Source organism: Marmota monax, unplaced genomic scaffold (genome assembly GCF_021218885.2).
Source record: "Marmota monax isolate L192 unplaced genomic scaffold, Marmota_monax_Labrador192_F-V1.1 WCK01_AAM20220418_F8-fsc01329, whole genome shotgun sequence".
Classification (NCBI taxonomy): Eukaryota; Metazoa; Chordata; class Mammalia; order Rodentia; family Sciuridae; genus Marmota; species Marmota monax.
The window spans coordinates 56,648-75,844 of record NW_026692230.1 but is presented as its reverse complement, the minus strand read 5'-3'; the positions used below and the strand labels follow the sequence as shown (position 1 = coordinate 75,844).

Sequence of the window (19,197 nt, the reverse complement as noted above, 5' to 3'; positions counted from 1 at the left end):
CAGGAGTCAAGGGCCCCTTGGTTTAGTCCCTGTTACAAAAAACGTCCTGCACAGAATTTGGGAAAGGACACAGGGGAGGAGATCTGTGGGTGAGACACTTGGTCAGTAGCAAGACGCACAGATGCTGAGCAGCAACACCCACTCTGTGGCCAGGAGAGGATCCTTGGGAACATCTGACTGACAGACCAGGTGCCCGACAGACTGACGAGCAGGTGCCCGCAGAAGCAGGCCTACAGCATCTGGGAGATGACGTAGGGGTGGGGACCAGGGCAGACTGCAGGACGATCGGGACATTGGAGGTGAAGAAGGGCTCGATAGGGTAGGTGTGGTACTGGCCCTGGTAGTGCGCAGTCTTGATGGGCAGGTCCACCCAGAAGCCCTGAGGACACAGAACAGGGCGCTCTTCACTGCCTCGCTGTCCCCTATGGTCCAGAGACATGAGAGGTGGCACCAGCTCTGGGGACCCCACTTCTGACACTGCTGGAGAGCACCTTCCCCTTCCCTCACAACCACTGTGATTGGGGCACACACAGAAAAAAGACCAGAAAAACTGGTTTCAAAATGTACTAAAGTCCACTCTACAGCCATTCATATCTAAACAGAAAAAAAAAGAAAAAAAACAATTATACCGAAGCCAGAGACAGTGGTGCATGCCTGTCATCACCAGCAGCTCTGGAGGCTGAGGCAGGAGGACTGCAAATTGGAGGCCAGCCTCAGCAACTCAGCAAGACTCCGTCTCTAAATAAAATATAAAAAGGGCTGGGGATGGGGCTCAGGGGTTCAGTGCCCCTGGGTTCCATCCCTGGTACCAAAAAAATAAAGAAAAAGAATTGCAGACTTCCTGTGCTCACGCTGGACACACCTGGAAATGGATGACCACAGCAAAGACAAAGATGGAGGCAATGAGGTTCATGAGGTCGGGGAGATTCTGGCGGGGGAAAGCCTCTCTAATTGCTCGGACTTTGTGCACGTGGCACAGAGATGAAATAGTGCAATAATAATGGCGCCCTCCAATTCCATGCCTGTTGGCAGAGGAGGACACAAACGTGAAGGGAATAACAAGGGGCTGGACTCCGCTGGGTCTTAGGCCTCCTCCTGGCCAATGCAGAGGCAGGAGAACAGAATCAGCCAGGAGACTCAACCCGTAAACTCACGGCACCACAGTCACGGGGTCACTGTCTGGATTTTTTTTGGCACCAGAGATGGAACCCATGGGCCCTCGGCCACTGAACCCCAATCCCAGCCTATTTGTATTTCATTCACAGACAGCATCTCGCTGAGTTGCTGAGGCCTTGCTGTTGCTGAGGCTGGCCTCCAAGTTGAGATCCTCCTGCCTCAGCCTCATCAACAGGCAGAAAGGGGCCTGGCCTGAGGAACAGGCAAAAGACTGGCCAGGGACACTGCAGCACAGGGCAACAAGGTCTGAGCACTTCAGAAATGGCGTGAGACTGAGTTTAGAACAAAAGGACAGTGGGAAACACTGTCACCATGGCCCCTGATGCCAGGTCGGTGCTTCCCTAGACATGGCATCTGTGGGCAGAGTGGCTAATGGCTGGGGACTAAGACATCCCAGTCTCTCCCTGGGACAGCATTTTCCTGTCACCCCAGATTTGGGACAGCAGGACTCGCATCACCTTCTGGATGGCCACTCAGATGGGCCATTTGTCCTGAAGACCACATGGACAGGATGTCTGTGACAGAAACACTATCCTAGCTTTCCCTGGCCCCTGGCATCCCCGTGATGGTCTTCTGACAGCCCCTCTCCCTGCTACCTCTGGCTGTGTGGGACAACAGCTGATGTCCCTGTGGTTGAGAATCTGGAGACATTAAAGCTTGAGCATTTTGTAAAAGAGGAAGTTCAGCAAACCCAGGGGGAGAAAGCAGGGACTTTTCCTGGCTGCTCTTGCCACCAGTGACCTCTCTGAACTTCCCTAACTTGCTCCACTGAGCCACATGCCGACCCTCAAACACACCAGCTCATCTCTGCTCCAGGGCCATTGCACCTGCCAGGTTCTCTAGACGGACCCGTAACACTCTTCCTCAGTTGCCCCATCTTCCTTCTCTGCTCTACTCTGACCCGGGACCCTGGGATGACACTGACACTCACATGTCTTATGTTATCTCCCTTTGTATTCTTAGCACCCACAGAAGCTCCTGGTGCTTAGCAGCACCTGCCTGACAAGTGTCTGGAATAAAAGGTGGGTCACAGCAAAGTCAGGGTGAGGGCCTTAGGAGCCTTCTGAATGTTTAAAATGGTCATTTCTTGCAAATCACTACCCGCTGATCTCTGGGAACTGGGTTGTTTCATGTGCTAGTGTTGCCCGGGGGTGAGAGTCGTGTGGCGTCTGTACTGTCCACCTCCCTCCCAGCCTGGACTGTCCCCCACCTCAGTGAAGAAGGACCAGCTGTGATCTCTACCCTAGGGGCCCTTCCACACCCCACTTTCCAGGTCGCAAGCTGAGCCATGGTGGCACTCCTGGTAAAAGGTGGCCCTTCCAGCTGCAAACTGCCTGTGCCTGCTCCACCCTCTTCTTGCCCATCCTAGGGGTGTCCCCATGGCTCCACCATTTTGGCTCCTTACAGCACCACTCAAATCCCCCCAGGTAGGCCCTCTGCCCCAGGCAGTTCCCAGAGGTAGCCAAGGGCAGCCACCTCCATGTCTTGGTTGTCTGTGGCCTTCATCTCTCTCTAAGTCCTAAGGTCCTCGCTCTGATGTCACACTGGCTGGCTCAGGCTGGATGGCTGTGCCACTTCCCCAGCCATTTTCTCAGCCTGTCTCTCAGGAACAGCAAATCATTCCTTCCAAAGCTGTCCCCTCACTCACTATCCTGTTCCAGAGCAAAGTGATCCTTTGGCTGGATGCCGCAGCCCAAGCCTTCGCTGACTGGTCCCCTGTGGCCACCACTGCTCCCACTCCTTTCGAATGCAGCCCCCCCAAAGCCAGGAGGTCTTGGCCGACACCCCGACTCCTACCCAGCTTTCACCCCCACATCCACAGCTGGGGCCCATCTGCTTTGCACCCCCAGATCCTCAACCTTAGATTTTCTGAAATTCTAAGAAGAGTCTGGTGTCCCTTTGCCTACTCTTCTGTAAGTGTCCCTGACCCTCCTTCCCATGGTTTAGTCTTTCCCATGGGAACCCTCACACTCCCTGCAGAGACCCATCTGCAGTTTTCTCAATTTGATGACGTGGCACTGGAGGCCAAGAATAAGCTCCACAGTCAATTCCAAGAAAACACACAAATATTGTCCATGAGAGAGACTTCCCAGCAAATAACAGATTCAGGGTTCAGAGGCCAAAAGAGAAAGAAAAGAAAAAAAAGTCAATTTCCCTCTCCTAAGAAGTCTCACATGTTTTTCAATTTTTATTTTATTAAGATTTGTAAGCCAGGTGTCATGGTGCCTGCCTGTAATCCCAGTGGCTCTGGAGGCTAAAGCAGGAGGATTGCAAACTGGAGGCTAACCTTAGCCAAATTGGGGCTCTAAGCAACTCAGGGAGACCCTGTCTCTGAATAAAATACAAAAAGAGGGTTGGGGATGGGGCTCAGGGGTTAACTGTCCCTGAGTTCAATCCCTAGTGCCTTTCACCCCAAATTGGCAGTACTGCGGATTGAACCCAGGAACACTCTTTCTACCCCAGCCCTTTTTGAGACAGGCTCTCACTTATTTGCCAAGGCTGTTCTTGAACTTGTAATCATCGAACTAACTGCTCCTTGCCTGAACAAGTGGTTTGGTGTAGCAATTTCCTTTTAAAAATCTTATTCTCTAAGAACAACTGCTACAATATGTGCAGATCATTGCCCAAGGATATTCACTTCAATGCTACCTGTGACTGAGAAAGGACTGAAATGTCCACCAGAAGACAATTGGCTAAAATCAACACTTCTTTATCTTTGCAGTGCAGGTTCCTGCTAAGAAATATGAGGCAGGATTACTCTGTGGAATGTTAACTGTCTTTGAAATATTTTTATAAGAGGTGTTATTATTATTATTATTATTATTATTATTATTATTATTATTATTATTATTTGGAACTAGGGATTTAACCCAGGACCACTTAACCTCTGAGCCCTTTTCCCAGCCCTTTTTAATTTTATTTAGAGACAGTGTCTCACTGAGTTTCTTAGGACCTCACTAAGTTGCTGAGGCTGGCCTCCAACTTGTGATCCTTTTGCCTCTGCCTCCTGAGCTGCTGGGATGACAGGCTTGAGCCTCTGCACTCAGCTATATTTTTAAAACTTTGCACACTGAAAATTCAGAAGAAATGTTTCTGAAACAGACATTTTCCCCCAGAGGAATACTCTGCATGCATGAAAACTTCCTGCAGAAATGCCCCACAGGAGACAGGGCCCTTACCTTGGTTGGTGTTGATGGTGCTGGGGTTGAAGGCTTTTCCCAGGATGGTTTCACAGATGTTGCTTGAAATGGAGAGGGAGAAGTCAAAGCCCAGGCCGTGCCCTTTCTAAAGAAGGTCATCCAAAAGGAGGACGATCAAGCCCACCACAAAGAACTGCAGAATTAAAATAAATTAATTAATAAAAATGGACTCTGCGTTACTGGCCCTAGGGCCCTGGTTCCTTCCATCTTCAAAGACTGGGCTCTCTGCTATGAAGGCCAAAAAAGAGACCCTTCTCAATCTGCCTCCCGGGAATTCAGAAGCCAAAGCCAGGGTCTTTCGATTCTTTATTTTTTTTTTAAATCTGTTTTTTAGTTGGAGATGGACACAACGTCTTTATTTTATTTTTATGGGGTGCTGAGGATGGAGACCAAGGCCTTGCGCATGACAAGTGAGCCTCTACCACTTAGCCCCAGCCAAAACCCCTACATTTTTTGTTTTTGTTTCTTAATTGTTTGGGGTTTGCAGGTGGACAGCATGCCTTTATTGATTTCAATATTTCTCGTTGTAGATGGGCTCAGTGTCTTTATTTGATTGATTTCTTTTTGGGCGGTGCCCAGCCTCCAACTCGAGGTTTCACCCTGCTCAGGCCAGTGTTTAACCCTGAGCCCAGACCTGAGCCTGGCCTGGCCCCATGAGTAAATGCTGATGAGGAAGAGGGATGGTGCGGTCACTCAGGAAGCAGGGTGCAATTGGGAGTTCACCTGAGTGGTGATCAGCAGGCAGATCGCAGCACCCATCTTTGAGGGATCCCTGTCCATGCCTGTCATCACATCCACGATGGACTGGCCGATGGTAACAATCATGCCAAACACTAGGATCCCAAGAAAACCCTTAGCAGAGTGTGGCAGGAACACAGATGACAAATACTGACACTGCACCCAGGAACTTGGTAAGGATTGTCCAACTGTCACATGTCAAAGTGCAGGAGAACTCAGAGGCTTTCTAGTGAAAGCATCTTTGGTCTTTTTTGTACTTTAGGGATTGAACCCAGGGCCTTACTGATGGTAGGCAAGTGCTCTACTACACCTCAGACCAGTCATCCTAAATTCTTTTCTGTAAAAAATGATCTTGAATTCTTAAGATGGAAAAACATTTTAAAAAATTATCAAGGGTAAGGAGAAAACTTCTGGGTCTGCAGCTCAGTGGTAGAGACACTGAGTTCCATTTCCAGGTCTGCAAAAAAATAATATAAAAAAACAAAAAGAGAAACAGAAAAAACACCTGATTTGGGCTTTAGAAAAATAATGCAATTTTTTTTTGTTTGTTTTGCTTTTGGTACCGGGGATTGAACTCAGGGGTACTCAACCACTTAGCCTCATCCCCAGCACTATTTTGTGTTTTATTTAGAGACAGGGTCTCACTGACATGCTTAGGGCTTCGCTGTTGCTGAGGCTGGCTTTGAACTCACAATCCTCCTGCCTCAGCTTCCCGAGCTGCTGAGATTAGAGGCGTGCACCACTGCACTAAGCCAAGTATATTTTAAAATGTCCAAAATAAAAATTAAAAAAAAGAAAACCACTTATTAGTGCTTTAGAAAAATGATGCATTAATTTAAGGCATTGAATAATAAATGCATTACTTATTATTTAATAATGCATTACTTAATTCATTAATGATTAATACATTAATACATAAATATATTCTACAATCTTGATTTGTGTCTGAAACTCACAAATTTAAGTTAGATGGATTTCTCACTCAATTATTTAACCTTCTAACTTAAGATCTCTAAGGCATGCTGTATGGAAGATGGCAGAGTAGAAAATTGTAATTATTGTTTTCTAAATAATACATTCCAGTTACCAGAGGCTAGGCTTGGCTGACTCTGAGGCTGGTCCACATTATTGGGGCTGCCTATCATTTGATATGGCCATTACTCTTAACCTAGTTTAACAGCACATAGAAACTGAGACTGCAGAACTATTATCTAAATTTCTTCCACATCACAAAACAAATCAACAGCAGAGCTAGACTGAGAGGATCACCTTTCTGCTCATTAAATTTTTTTAAATGCAGAAAAAAATAGCACTTGCTAAATAACTATCATGCACTAGGCACTGTGAGAGTATTATTCAGTTTAATCCTTTTTTCTAGTACTGAGGACTGAGCAAAGGTGCTTCAACCCTGAGCGCCTTCCCCAACCATTTTTTAATTTATTTACAGACAGGGTCTCACTGAGTTGCTTAGGGCCTCACTAAGTTGCTGAGGCTGGCCTCCAACTGGCCATCCTCCTGCCTCAGCCTCCAGAGTTGCTGCAATTACAGGCATACTCCACAGCACCTGACTTTGATTAAATTCTTATAACAGCTCTGAAGTAGATGTCACCTCCTTCACAAGGTACGGAAATCATGGCTGGTGAAGCGGTGACCTCCATGCCCTGATCCTTCAATTCCATCCTCTGGGGCATTCCTGCACTCTCCTGCCCTGCCTGGCCTTCCCCCATACCCAGCACCTCCCAGAAGTGGTCTCTCATTACCAGGCCATGGAGCACCTACAGGGCTGGCAGGCCAAGCACACAGGCCAAACTGGGCTGTTTTAATGTCCCTAGTTTTAGAGCCAATTCAAATTCTCTACTAGACACCAGAACTGTAACCATGATCTTTCTTACATTTCTCAGCTCTGTTGAAAAGAGCTTGGTCTTTTGGGGTGTCACCCACTTCAATCATCTTGACACTAGCCAAGAGTGCATGATGAGGCCCAAGGTGACAATTGCAGAGATACCCAGCTACGTGAGTGTGCCTAAGGGGCAGCCACAAAGCCCCTGTGAGCCCAGGAAAGCAAGACATCATTTAATAAAATGAACCTACAGAATTGCATGTGACCCCTTCTCCACATTGGATGGGCTTCAGGTTGCTAGAAGAATTTATAGAATAATCCCCCAAAACCAAAGATTAGAACAAAACTGAGTCCCTCTGTCGAGCCGCCAAACCCTGTGACACTAAGGAAGGCCAAGGACAGCTGGGGGCACAGCTCCATGGGGAAGCACTTGCCTAGCATGCATGATGATTTGGGTTCAGGCTCCAGCAGAACTCTCCCCCCAAAAAGAGAAGAAGCCAAACCATGCACCAAGCAGAGTCCTTGTCTGTGGAAAAAGCCAATGCGAATATGTCCATAGGTGTCACGTCTGGGAATCCTCATATTATACAGCATCATGATCTTGCCTCTGCTTAAGTGAGTTCAATGGAAAAGCTGTGCTCTTAACCATTGACATGAATAGTTTAGATCCTCAAGATGAGGCAAGAGGAAGGCAAGTTGAAAGCCAGCCTGAGCAAAAGTAAGGCACTGAGCCACTCTATGAGACACTTTCTCTCCATAAAAAAACAAACTAGGGCTGAAGACATCTCTCGGTGAGTGGTTGCTTCTGAGTTCAAGCCTAGGGATAAATAAATACATTAATAAATAAATAAATACTTTCTGTTTTTGATATTTTTAAAATATTATTTTAGTCTTTATTTTATTTACCTCTTCTCTGATGTTTAGTATTTTTTCTTCTACTGGTTTTGGGTCTGTCTTGTTCTTGATTTTCTACCTCCTTGAAGTGGAAGTCTTGGTTGTTTTCTTTTTTGATGTAGGTATGTACTGATCTAATCTTCTTAAAATTGTCCCTGCTCTATGCTATAGGGTTTTTTGTTTTGTGTTTCTATCATCATTTTATCTAAAGAATTTTTTAAAATTTACATTCTGTTTATTCATTGACTCTTGGCTATTTGAAAGCTTGTTGTTACATTTGCAGACACACAGAATGTTTCTGAAGTTCCTCCTGTTGTAGGTTTACAGTTTTATTCCATTGTGTTCAGAAAAAAATATTTGAAATGATTTTTTAGCTTCTAAAATTTGTTAAGGTTTGTTTTATGACTTAACCTAGTGTCTATTCTGGAGAATGTTGTTGTTACTGTTGTGAAGACTTTGTCTTTTTTTTTTTTAAACTTCCGTTGAGTCCATCTGCTCTGCAGTGTACTTTAAATCCTGTGTAAAGAAAGAAGAAGAATCAGAAGCAAGGTGCAGAGGCAGAATGACAGAATGACAGAAATTCTCCTTGTCCAAGCTGCCAGCTTTACTTATAGTAGTAGGTTACATTAGGTCACTGGAATCAGTAGTACAGTATTGTTCCTTGTGCCGTTAGGCTACAGATTTAGCAACATTATACAGCTTCTTTGTTATTTACCTACTAAGGTTGCAATGTGCAATGTTAGGAGATTTGTGTGGCTCTCAAGTAAGTCCATTGTTTAAAGTTACTATTATGTGGACAGCTTTAGGTGCATCAGAGCTTGGCAAAACACTGTGGTTGTCTAAAAAGAGAGTCCCCCTGGAGCTAAGTGCCTAAAGTCAAGATTGAGGTTGATAAGATTATAGCAAAGAGCTTCCCCATGCAAGGCATTGCCACAACAGCTAGGTATTGCACATGTGTTAGTTATCTTGCTAGTTTCTGAAAGAAACTGCTGAATATTCCAAACATAGGAAACATGGTGCCTGTTACCTCCTGGGAGTTTGCTCACCAGAGGAATGCTGTCCTTATATTTCTATGGTCAAAACACTTTCAATCCTATGTCTCTTTTTTATGTTTTAGATGAATGATCCATCCATTTTTCAAACGCTGTTATTAGAAGTCCTCTATTAATATGCATTGAAGTCTCTCTCTCTCCCTTTAGATGAAGTCTGTCTTATGTCTTTGTGTTGTAGTATTATGTGATTTTATATTTATACTTATGATAGTTTCTTGCTTAATTAAAACCATTTGTCATTATATAATGACTTTTGTCCTATTTGTCATTATATAATGACTTTTTTTCTATTTTTACTTTGGTATTAAGATCTATTTTTTTGTAATATAAGAAAAGCTACTTCTAATTTTTATTTCCATTTTCTTGAGATGTCTTTCTCTTATTCTTCACTTTTATCCTATGTGGTTTTTTTTTTTTTGAGGTGAAATGAGATTCTTCTAGGCAAAATATATATTTTTTGTTCTATCTATTATAGAACTTTATGTCTTGAGAATTTATGCCATTAAGGTGGTTCTTGACAGGTGAATATTTACTAGTGTCTTTTGGGTTATTGTTTACTACTTGTGCTGTCTGACACTTCTTCCTGTCTTACTGTCTTCTATTTTAGTTATCTTGTACTACATAGATTTGTACCACAACTCTTTGAGAGTTGAAAATTAAATGAATATGTAAATCTAATTGATACAGCATTTGCAGAATCAAATAATTAAAAGGTGTGAAGAGGCTTAGGTTTCTTACCTGTGACAATATCTACCCTCCTGACAAATACTATTTACTCTTTTATGTTTGGAATTTTTAGATATTATTATTATTATTATTATTATTATTATTATTATTATTTTATTAATCTTTATACATCTTAACACTATGCTTTAAAGAAATATGCATTTATATAAAATATGTTATAAGTAAATAACAGTGGTTATTTAGGGATCATAACACTAACCTATAAATCAGTTGAAATAAGAAAAATCTGGTTTTAAAGCTTTATATAACAAAACAATAACATTGAAATCAGAAGAAATGAACCTTTTGGTTATTGGGGTAACTGGATATGATTGAACAATTAAAAGATTTTTGCATAATTTGATTGAAATCCAACTGTATTAAAAACTAAAGTCATCTGGGTATGGTGGTGCATACGTGTAATCCCAGCACTTCAGGTGGCTAAGGCAGGAGAATCCCTTGGTATTAAGGTGTAAATTTTGGGATATAAGAATAGCTACTTCTGTTTAATTTTTGTTTCCATTTTCTTGAAATAACTTTCTCTTATTCTTCACTTTTGTCCTATGTGTTTCTTTTGGAGGTGAACTGAGATTCTTCTAGGCAAAATATAGATTGTTTTTGTTCTATCAAAAATCAGTACCTTGTGGTGGTTGAAGCTTTTTGAAATGCAAGGATCACACATTAGATTTCTTGGCTCCTTTTAAGTATAAGGGAATGGGGAATTGACATCTCATGGAATCCTAGCATGCAGAGCAGGAGCTCATGGCTACAGGATGTGATGTTCACCCCCAACTCTGTCCATCCAGCTGTCTCTGCCCAGCATTGACTTAGATGAGCCACTTGGAATGGGAGTCATACTGGGGGTGCTGGGATTTTGATTTCTCCATTTGTAGCTTAAAATTTTTATAATGAGCACCAATCCTTAGAAATAAAAATATTAAAGACTTTTGATGGGAAAAGTCCACTAGGCATCCATCTAGCTGTGGGGCCTGCAATAGTGTAGAGAAGGGAGGCAGTACCTTTCCAGCCTGCCAGGTGCCAGATGCTGGCTGGATCAGGTGGGTGACAGAAGGGAGCCTTTCTGCTCACTCTCAGGGGAGACTAGACAAAGCCAGTTGGCCACAGGTGTTCTGGAGCCCTCTGGGGAGGGGAGAAGGGTACATCTGTGACCAAAACCTGGCATGTCAGCACCATCTAGTGGGAATATTAGGGACAGTCACCCATGATTCCCTTCTGGAAAAATAAAAAATCAAAGCAGATTTTTTAAAAATGCCATCTTGACCACTGGAATTTAGAAATGAGTTCTCTGGGCTCTGCAGTGAGCCAGTCAAGCATGGGGCATGAGGGCACTTGCTGTGTGCTTTGAAGCTGGCATGCAGCTGGTGGGCCCAGGAAAGGGCAGAATCATTGTGATTATTTACAAGTCGCACCTACTCTAGCTGGTCAGAGCCTGTGCCACCCATTAGGAAACATTCTGAATGCCACCACTGCTCTTGTGTATTTCCTCTTTAAGCAAAAATAAAAAGGAACCATAGCATTAGCATTTCTCATATGTGCATTATGTGGCATTCGTGTAGGTTTGTTCTTGTGTCTTGCCTTCACAATAACTGGTAACACAACACTGCAGATTCCATGTGACCCTTTTGCAGATGGGACAACCCAGACAGACCTGGTGAAGGCACAGTTTCAGCAGAGAGTGAGTCAGACAGGAACTGATCAGCTTGTCTTAGTGTGAGTACAGACATCTACCTGGTCCCCAGCTGTGGGGAAGGGCTCTCCCCCCAGGGCCAGCACAGAGACTGGCAAGGCCATTTGTTGGCAAGAACTCTCTGTCATTTCCAAACAAAAATAGAAGGCTTGTGGAAGGCTTCTGGAAGCCACGGTGCCCATGGACAGCTCCCATGGCCACGGCTACATGCCATGATAAACAGCCTAGTTCACCTGCCAACAGTCAAATGGGTTTTTGGTTTTTCAGAAAACCATTGTCTCCACACAGGCTCTCCTGATGATTCACCACCTTAAATGTGAGGTCAAAAAGAACCTGGAGTCCCTCGCATAATCACTCCTAAAGTTGTCACTCAGGCCTCATGGCCCACAAAATTGAATGCTCCCAGGATAGAAGCCCTTGATGTATGGGCCACACGATGGCTGTTTTGTGGGTGGATCATAAATATTACTGCTATTGACACAGCCCTGAGGAACACATCCTGGCATCTGTGCACACGAGTGCCCAAACCCTTTCGGGTGGTGCCTCTGACTGTCACCACCCGCTTCTCTCTCTCCTGAACTCCCTGCTCTGAGTCCATTCCTTCCTTTCACCTTCAGAAATTAGAAATTGGTAAAGGTTCTTGACAAAGACGCCGTTTGGCTGAACCAAACACCTTGATGGCCTGTCCCTTCTCTTGCACTCGTCTGACCCCAGCTGGCCCTCTAGGAGGCAGCCTTGCACACTGGTATCTTTTAGTGTATGCTGGGCAGAGGCACAGTGCCTAAATCCATCTGGGGCCACAGCAGACATGGGCTCAGGAAGCACCCTCACTACAGCCATGTGCTGGAAAGATGCTCAGCTGGGCACCGGTGTGGCACCCATGTGCCACCCACGTAGCACCCACTCTGCTGCAAGTGTGAACACCAGCTGCACAAGCATGTGGCTCCCCTAATAAGAGTGGTTATTTTTGGCCATATATAATGTGAGCTCACTGAACACACATTGACCTTGACAGTTTGAAATGGCTCCTTTTACCTGTGAGTGGGTGAGTGTGATGACGATATTGGATGAAAATAACAAAAACTAAATATTATTAACTGCATGCAATATGCAGGCCAGTGTACAAAGACTGCCTGTAATGTCTCACTTAATCCTCAGGAAACTCCACTAAATGACTAGGGTCCTGAGCGTGATTACACCAGACACCACTGCCCTCCGTCCACAGCACTTTCCAACTGCAGATGGCCACACCATGAGTGCCCCTGATTGAAGATCAGCCAGGTATTGGTGTTCATGGCCACTAGATGCAGAGCACACAGCAGGATCATGGCCTTGTGTGGCCTCAAGTCGCTCAGCCTGCACCAGCAGGGAGGAAAGAGGATGATGAGGTCGGTGACAGAGAGTGCACCTCACCCAAGCTGCAGGCAGCCACCCATGGGGGCAGCACCCAGCTCTATCCACTGGCCTCTGCTCCAGTCACCAAGAAACTGATAGCCTCCTGGGGACAGTGGCAATGCTTGTAAAAGACTGTCCAGCTGACCTGCATCTTGACCACAGGCCACATAGTGTCACCCAGCCCTTCATTCACAGCCATGAAGTTGTTGGCAGCTCTTCCCCCCAATTCTGCTCTGTCCTCACCCTGGGACCTGACCCTGTGAGTGACATCTCAATTAGCCCAGCACCTGAGTCATGTGGCCCAATGAAAGACAATGTCACCACTGGTCAAAGAGGACTGGAGTGCTTTTAGCAAAGTCTTGTTTAGTAATGAAAAATGCTGAGAGTCAAGAACAATGTTGCCTAACAGCAACAGGACAGCAGCCCTCTTCTCACCTGCCTCCTCACACATTATTACAAGATGCTAAAATTAAAGTTCATCCAAAGATACTCTCTGTTGCAAATACTCAAATCCACCAGCATCACCATCCAAGCAGCCATAGACTCTGACAATGATCATGGCTGGATTTCAATACAACTATATGTACAAACCAGGCACCAGGCTGGATTCAGCCTGTGCTCTGCACCTGCCCAGCCCTGTTCTCTACTCCTGCTCTGGTCCCAGGCCCTGACCGGCAAACACATCTTGCTTCCCAGCAACTCTAGAAACTGGTGATTTCTCAAGAAGAGAGCATGAAGCTCTCTGCTGAATTCCACCCTCATAAGTGTCAGGAGGCTTTGGCACTTCAGGGCTAGAGATGAAGCATCAGACAAAGGGCAAGGACTTGAGTGAAGATATTCCCCAACTGTGGCCCAAGCTAGGTTGAGCTGGAGAATCTGCAGGAGTGCTCCCAGGGAGAGGGACTGTAAGGATGCCTCATCTCTCCCTGAAACACACACCAGCCACCACTGTTGCTTAGAAGCTGATTTCCTACAAAGTCATGCCTCCACCACACCAAAATGTGGATCACTGCTGACAGGATCACATAATTTTCAAAATGTAAATGCCCTGGAACTTGTATTCAAGCATGGGGTCCATTCATTCATTCAACAACCATCAACTGTGCCAGGCCTTGCTATGGGTGCCACAGAGACAGGGGTGGATGAAACTGACTAGGATCTCATCTTCTGGGGAGAGAGTCAGTAGATGACTCCAGCAATGGCCAGTGGTGACATCTGTGAGGATCATGAAATAGGAAGACATGGACAGTAACAGAAGAGCAGGGAGTAGCTGAGGGCTGCACAAACCAGTGTGGTCAGGGAAGGTGCCTCTCTAACAGCCAAGGATCAGGAAAAGAACCAACCCAGGGAGAGGAAGGGAACATGTGTTTCAGGCAAAGGGCACATGCTAGGACCTCAAGATGGGGGAGTAACAGTACATTAATTAATGAATAGGGTTTTCATCTGCAATTGGCTCAACTCTGATATCCAACTTGAGTGAGAAATGATCCAAAGCAGCCACAGATTTCCCCAGAATAGCTGTGTGTGAGGTCCCGGCAGGAAGTTCAACTCAGTGAAGAATTTACTTGATAATTTCCAGGACAGAAGAGTATGGAGTGCATGGCCCTCCCACAGACCCTCAGCACCCTCCTTTTTATGAACTGGAATATCATCAATGACTCCATCCTCAAGTGTGGTCCCTGGGCCTTAGTTGTGGAAAGAGTTTCGGCAAAACACAGGGAAAATCCCAGCTGCTTTCTGACCCATGAAGCAAAACCACAGGCAGTTTTGTGAGCTCTGGGATCCTGAATAAGTTCATCTGGGCAGTTGCCAACAAGATTCTTTTGGTCCACCTGCATTTCAAAGTTTGCCAATCCCAGCCCACCTGGGGACTCCCAAAGCAAAGCCAATTGATGAGGGGCTGGTAACTGGGCACACAGAACTCTGTCCCAACACACACCCTACCATACATTTCAACAAAACTATCTTCCCTCAGCACATCACTTGGTCCTGACATGCACAAAGATGGAGACAATAAAGGATGAGGGCTCCCCAAGAAACCATTCCACAGTCTCCAAAAATGAAAAAGGATTTACACATTAGACCTACATAGTTTCCAGGAGGCACTATGGAAAGCAGATAAAGGAAATGCAATTTAAGAATATTTTTCTTGTTTAAACAACATGTACCAAGTGAATGTGAGAGAACAGATGACATTCTGCTTCATGACATTAGAGTAATCAAAGTATTTAAAGAAAACTTCTCTGTTCCTCTTCTCCTAAAGCCATAATTGTGTACCATTGCAAGAGGGACGATGCCCACAAAGGTGGTATGGCTGATAAAGATCTCAGAAATTACCAGCTCACTCATGAAGTCCTCAATTGGGTATACCACTTGCCAGCTGAGTTGCTGGGTCCCAGCCAGACCATTGCTGTTGTTGACGCCAAAGTCCACTTGTAGGATCCCGTACACTGAGCCATTTGCTATGGAAAACAAACATATATTAAAGTTCAGATTGAAGCACTTAACAGCATAAAGTGAAGAACGCAGTAAATGGCCCATTCCCCTTTGTCAACCAAGGAAACGATTGCCACCTTTGATTCACACATGGCAGTGTTCAAAGAACCTGGCCCAAAGCTGCCTGTCTGTGGCCCCATCTCAGGATGAGCTTTCAGGATCTTCTGTGGACAGAAGGCTGCTCCTTATTGAATGAGAAGCTGCAATGGATTCTTTCCCAGAACATGGTGACAGTTCCCTCTCCTGTCCAGCTGAGGAGGGAGGTGCCAGTTCCTCAGTGAAGGCCACCTTACAGCCCACATCAACCACCTCTGCAAAGACCCATTGACCAAAGATCAGGCAAACAAGTTCTGGAGATGAGAATGTGGGCCTATCTTTGGAGGAGCCTCTGTTGCCTAGGTCCATGTGCTAGATGGCTACTGGCACTGTAGGAGCTGCTGCTACTGAGCATTCCATCCAGTGGGACAGAGAGTTGCAGGATGGGGACCCATGTAGGGACCCCTTGACAAGCATCTTCAGAGCCCCGGTCAGTGGTCCAAGCACAGGCTTTGGAGTCAATGGCTTTTACCACAAACTGGCTGTGGGACCATGAGAGTTGCTTAATTGGGCCTCCACTCAAACAGCTGTCAAGTGGGAATAATGACAGATGTCCACATCAAGGACTCAGGTTTCTAATTTTTGAAATGTTGTTCACCTTAAAGACTTTAAAAATTATTCCTAGCTCCTGATATATATATATATATATATATATATATATATATATATATATATATGTATATATATACATGTATATGAATATATATGTATATATATATATATATATATATATATATATATATATATACATATATATGTATATATATATATATATATATATATATATATATATATATATATATATATATGATTTTATATAAGTCTGTCTATATATGTGTTTGTGTGTGTGTGTGATTTTAACAAAATCTTTACATAAAATAAGGTATAGATGAACAAATCACACAAGATGTTCCTGAGGGACAGACTAACCCTTCCCTGTGTTCTTCCATTTTTTAGTGAACCCTTTAACATGAGGAGAGGAGAAGCTAACACCAAACGGTGGTGAGGAGGGGGCAGCTGCACTGGCAAGTTGCAGAGGTGCTGCATGGCCAGATGAGGACCGGCTGGAAGCTGCCTCCTTCTTCTCAGCTCAGGTGTGAAGTGTCAGCCCACTGGGAGACACAGCCTGATGCATGCCAAACATGGTCACATTTCCCAGTGCACGTTGGACCATGGCAACCGCATGGAGATGGCCTGTCCTCTGCAGAAAGCCTTGTCTTTGCTTCTCCTCTTCCCTGTGGACAACAGAGCCTCCCTCTGCCCCAACCACAGTGCTCAGAAGAGGAGGGCTTTGAACTATGGGTCCTGGTGGCTCACCTCCTGAGGTCTAGGTCCAACAGCCAGTAAAGGCAGGGAAACACTTGCCTCCACTGGCCAAAGGCACGTTGCTTCTATGCAGAGAGCCATGTCCTCTGTCTTGTTCCCTTGGCTTCAGCTTATCTGTACTGAACCTTTCCAATTTGCTTCTTTTTCTAATCTTTTGTCTTTTGGCAACACAACCCTTTATCTTCTGGCTTCATCTTTATTACTGACATTCCCTCAGGATTAGTAGTCATTACAATATTTTAAATTAAGACCTGCACTGCCCTCCTAGCTGTGTGCATCAGGGCACCCGACACAACACGTGTAATTCTTATCACAGAATTTCAGGCAGTTTGTACATTATGTTCTATTAAAAACTCAGTTCCACTCAAGGTTGTCACAACTCAGAGATCACAGCTTCCTGCTGGATGATGTGCTGAGATATATTCACACATTCCTGTTAGCAGAAAGTTCCCTCCACGGGCCTGTGCTTCACACCTCATTTGATATCACAATGCAACCGAAGGCATAAAAATAAGCAGTTATTTATTTATATTATGGAATGGATTCTAGAGGGATACTAGATGAGCATAAAATATCACACCATAGCCACAATCCCTGCCCTTCTTCAGCCCTGGGGAGAAGGGTGGGGCTAGGAGCTGTCAATCACATATCTCTTTCTCAGTCACTTCTAAGAACTTCAAACTCTGCTCTCAGAAGACAACAGTGACAACCACCTCCAAGAATTTGTGTGGTTCTCTGCATTTGAAACATTACCATTTGACCAAATATTTCAACAAAATTCCTTCTGCATGGAACCTGGACACCATCACCTACCCAGTGTCCCGGGATGCAGGGACAGATGGCACCCACAGCATGCTCTGGGGGTATCAGGACCCCTGACACTGTGGTGACTGTCTGGCTCACTCTCACTCAAATCCCCATCAGAGTCCATGGCCTCCAGATCCCCTCCCACCTTCCATCCAGCCTTCAGCTGAGGTTGATGGGAACCCCTGACTTCAGGGATGGCTATGGCAGTTGCTTAGGGGATCACATGATCATAGTTATATCCCCAGAGCCATGGATGACCAGGACCTCTGCTGGGCCTGTCTGGGAAGAAAAGCTTCTATCAGAGTGACCACATCAACAGATGGATGCAGATGTAGTCAGTGTCCACCATCCTCCTCAAGAATGGAGAGCACTTGAGAGGTGTACAACCATGGGAACATGGGGACAGGCTCTGAGTAGAAGGTTGGAGCCCTAATCCAATGCTCCTGGTGCCCGTCCATCAAAAACTCAACCTGCCTGAAGACCTTCATTGTTACAGGACCAAATGGACAAAACCACCTAATAAACCAAGCACCCGAGAGGAACTTTTCTACCAGGAATACACACAGCAGTGCTGTTTGTTATGGCTTGGGTCTGGAAAGTCCCCCAAAGTCTCATGCACCTAAAGGCTTAGTCCCCAGTTCAGAAATGTCCAGAGGTGGTGAAGCCAGATTTAAAATTAGGTAGTCAGTGTAGTTAGGTAAATTGGGTCTAATATCAAGTGAAATCTAAAATGGAGGCCATGTTGAGAATGAATTTCTGGAAAAGCTGAGCAACTCTCGGAATGTTAATGAAGCCCAGAAAACAGCCCGCAACAGATTTGAAGACAGCCCATCCCAAAGAAAGTTAATGAAGCCCAGGAAACTTCCCCCAACAGATTTGAAGATACCTCCATCCCAAAGAAATGTTAATGAACATCAAACTTTACTCAGAAATGCCCAGATTACTTCTTTGGCCCACCTGTGTCCCAACCCTTCCCACCAAAAACTATAAAAAGGGGAACACATTCACCCTTCCATCACCAAAAACTATAAAAAGGCGAACACATTCGCCCTTCAATGGATTCCACCTCTTGGGTCCCCTTCTTCCTCTGGGAGAAGGCTTTTCTGCTGTTTTTTTTTTTTAATAAACTTCTAATTTTCCACTCTGACCTTGCCTCAGCATGCTTCTCTGGAGTTATTCCTCAACATTGGGGAAGCAAGGACTCGTCACTGGTCAACAGCGAAAACAGTGGGGATCATAGGAAATGACTCCATCCCCAGGTGCTGACCTCCTCGTTGGAATAATGCACCAGATGGATTGAAGATGGGAATGGATTATTGGGAGTGGGACCCTGTTGGAGGAAGGTCATCACTGGGGATGTGGCCTGACAAGGTTCCTCTCATCCCCAGCTCCTGTCTTCTCCACTCCCAAGGCCTGGGACTGAGCAGCTCTCCCCACCACACCCTCCAGCCATGATGTTCTGCCTCACCTCAGGCACAGAGCAATCTATTTGGTCAACCATGAACTAAAGCCTCTGAAATGGTAAGACAAAGTAAACCTTCTTTACTCAGAGCTGTAGGGGTCATGTATCCTGGTCACAGTAATGAAAAGCTTCATCACACACAGTGCAAAACAGAATAAAGCCACAGCCCTTGACAGACACCAACTCTGAAGAGTACTATCTGCCACTCTCCCCTCTTCATTCCCTGATGGCAGAGACCATCTCCCACTACAAAGCCCAAAATACTATCCAACAGGTACTTC

General features: G+C 45.1%; 1 pseudogene; it reads right to left on the bottom strand.

Annotated features, from left to right (window-relative positions):
* Positions 1-32: 32 nt before the first annotated feature.
* On the bottom strand, positions 33-17,578 carry LOC124085473 (protein transport protein Sec61 subunit alpha-like; annotated as a pseudogene).
* Positions 17,579-19,197: the final 1,619 nt, after the last annotated feature.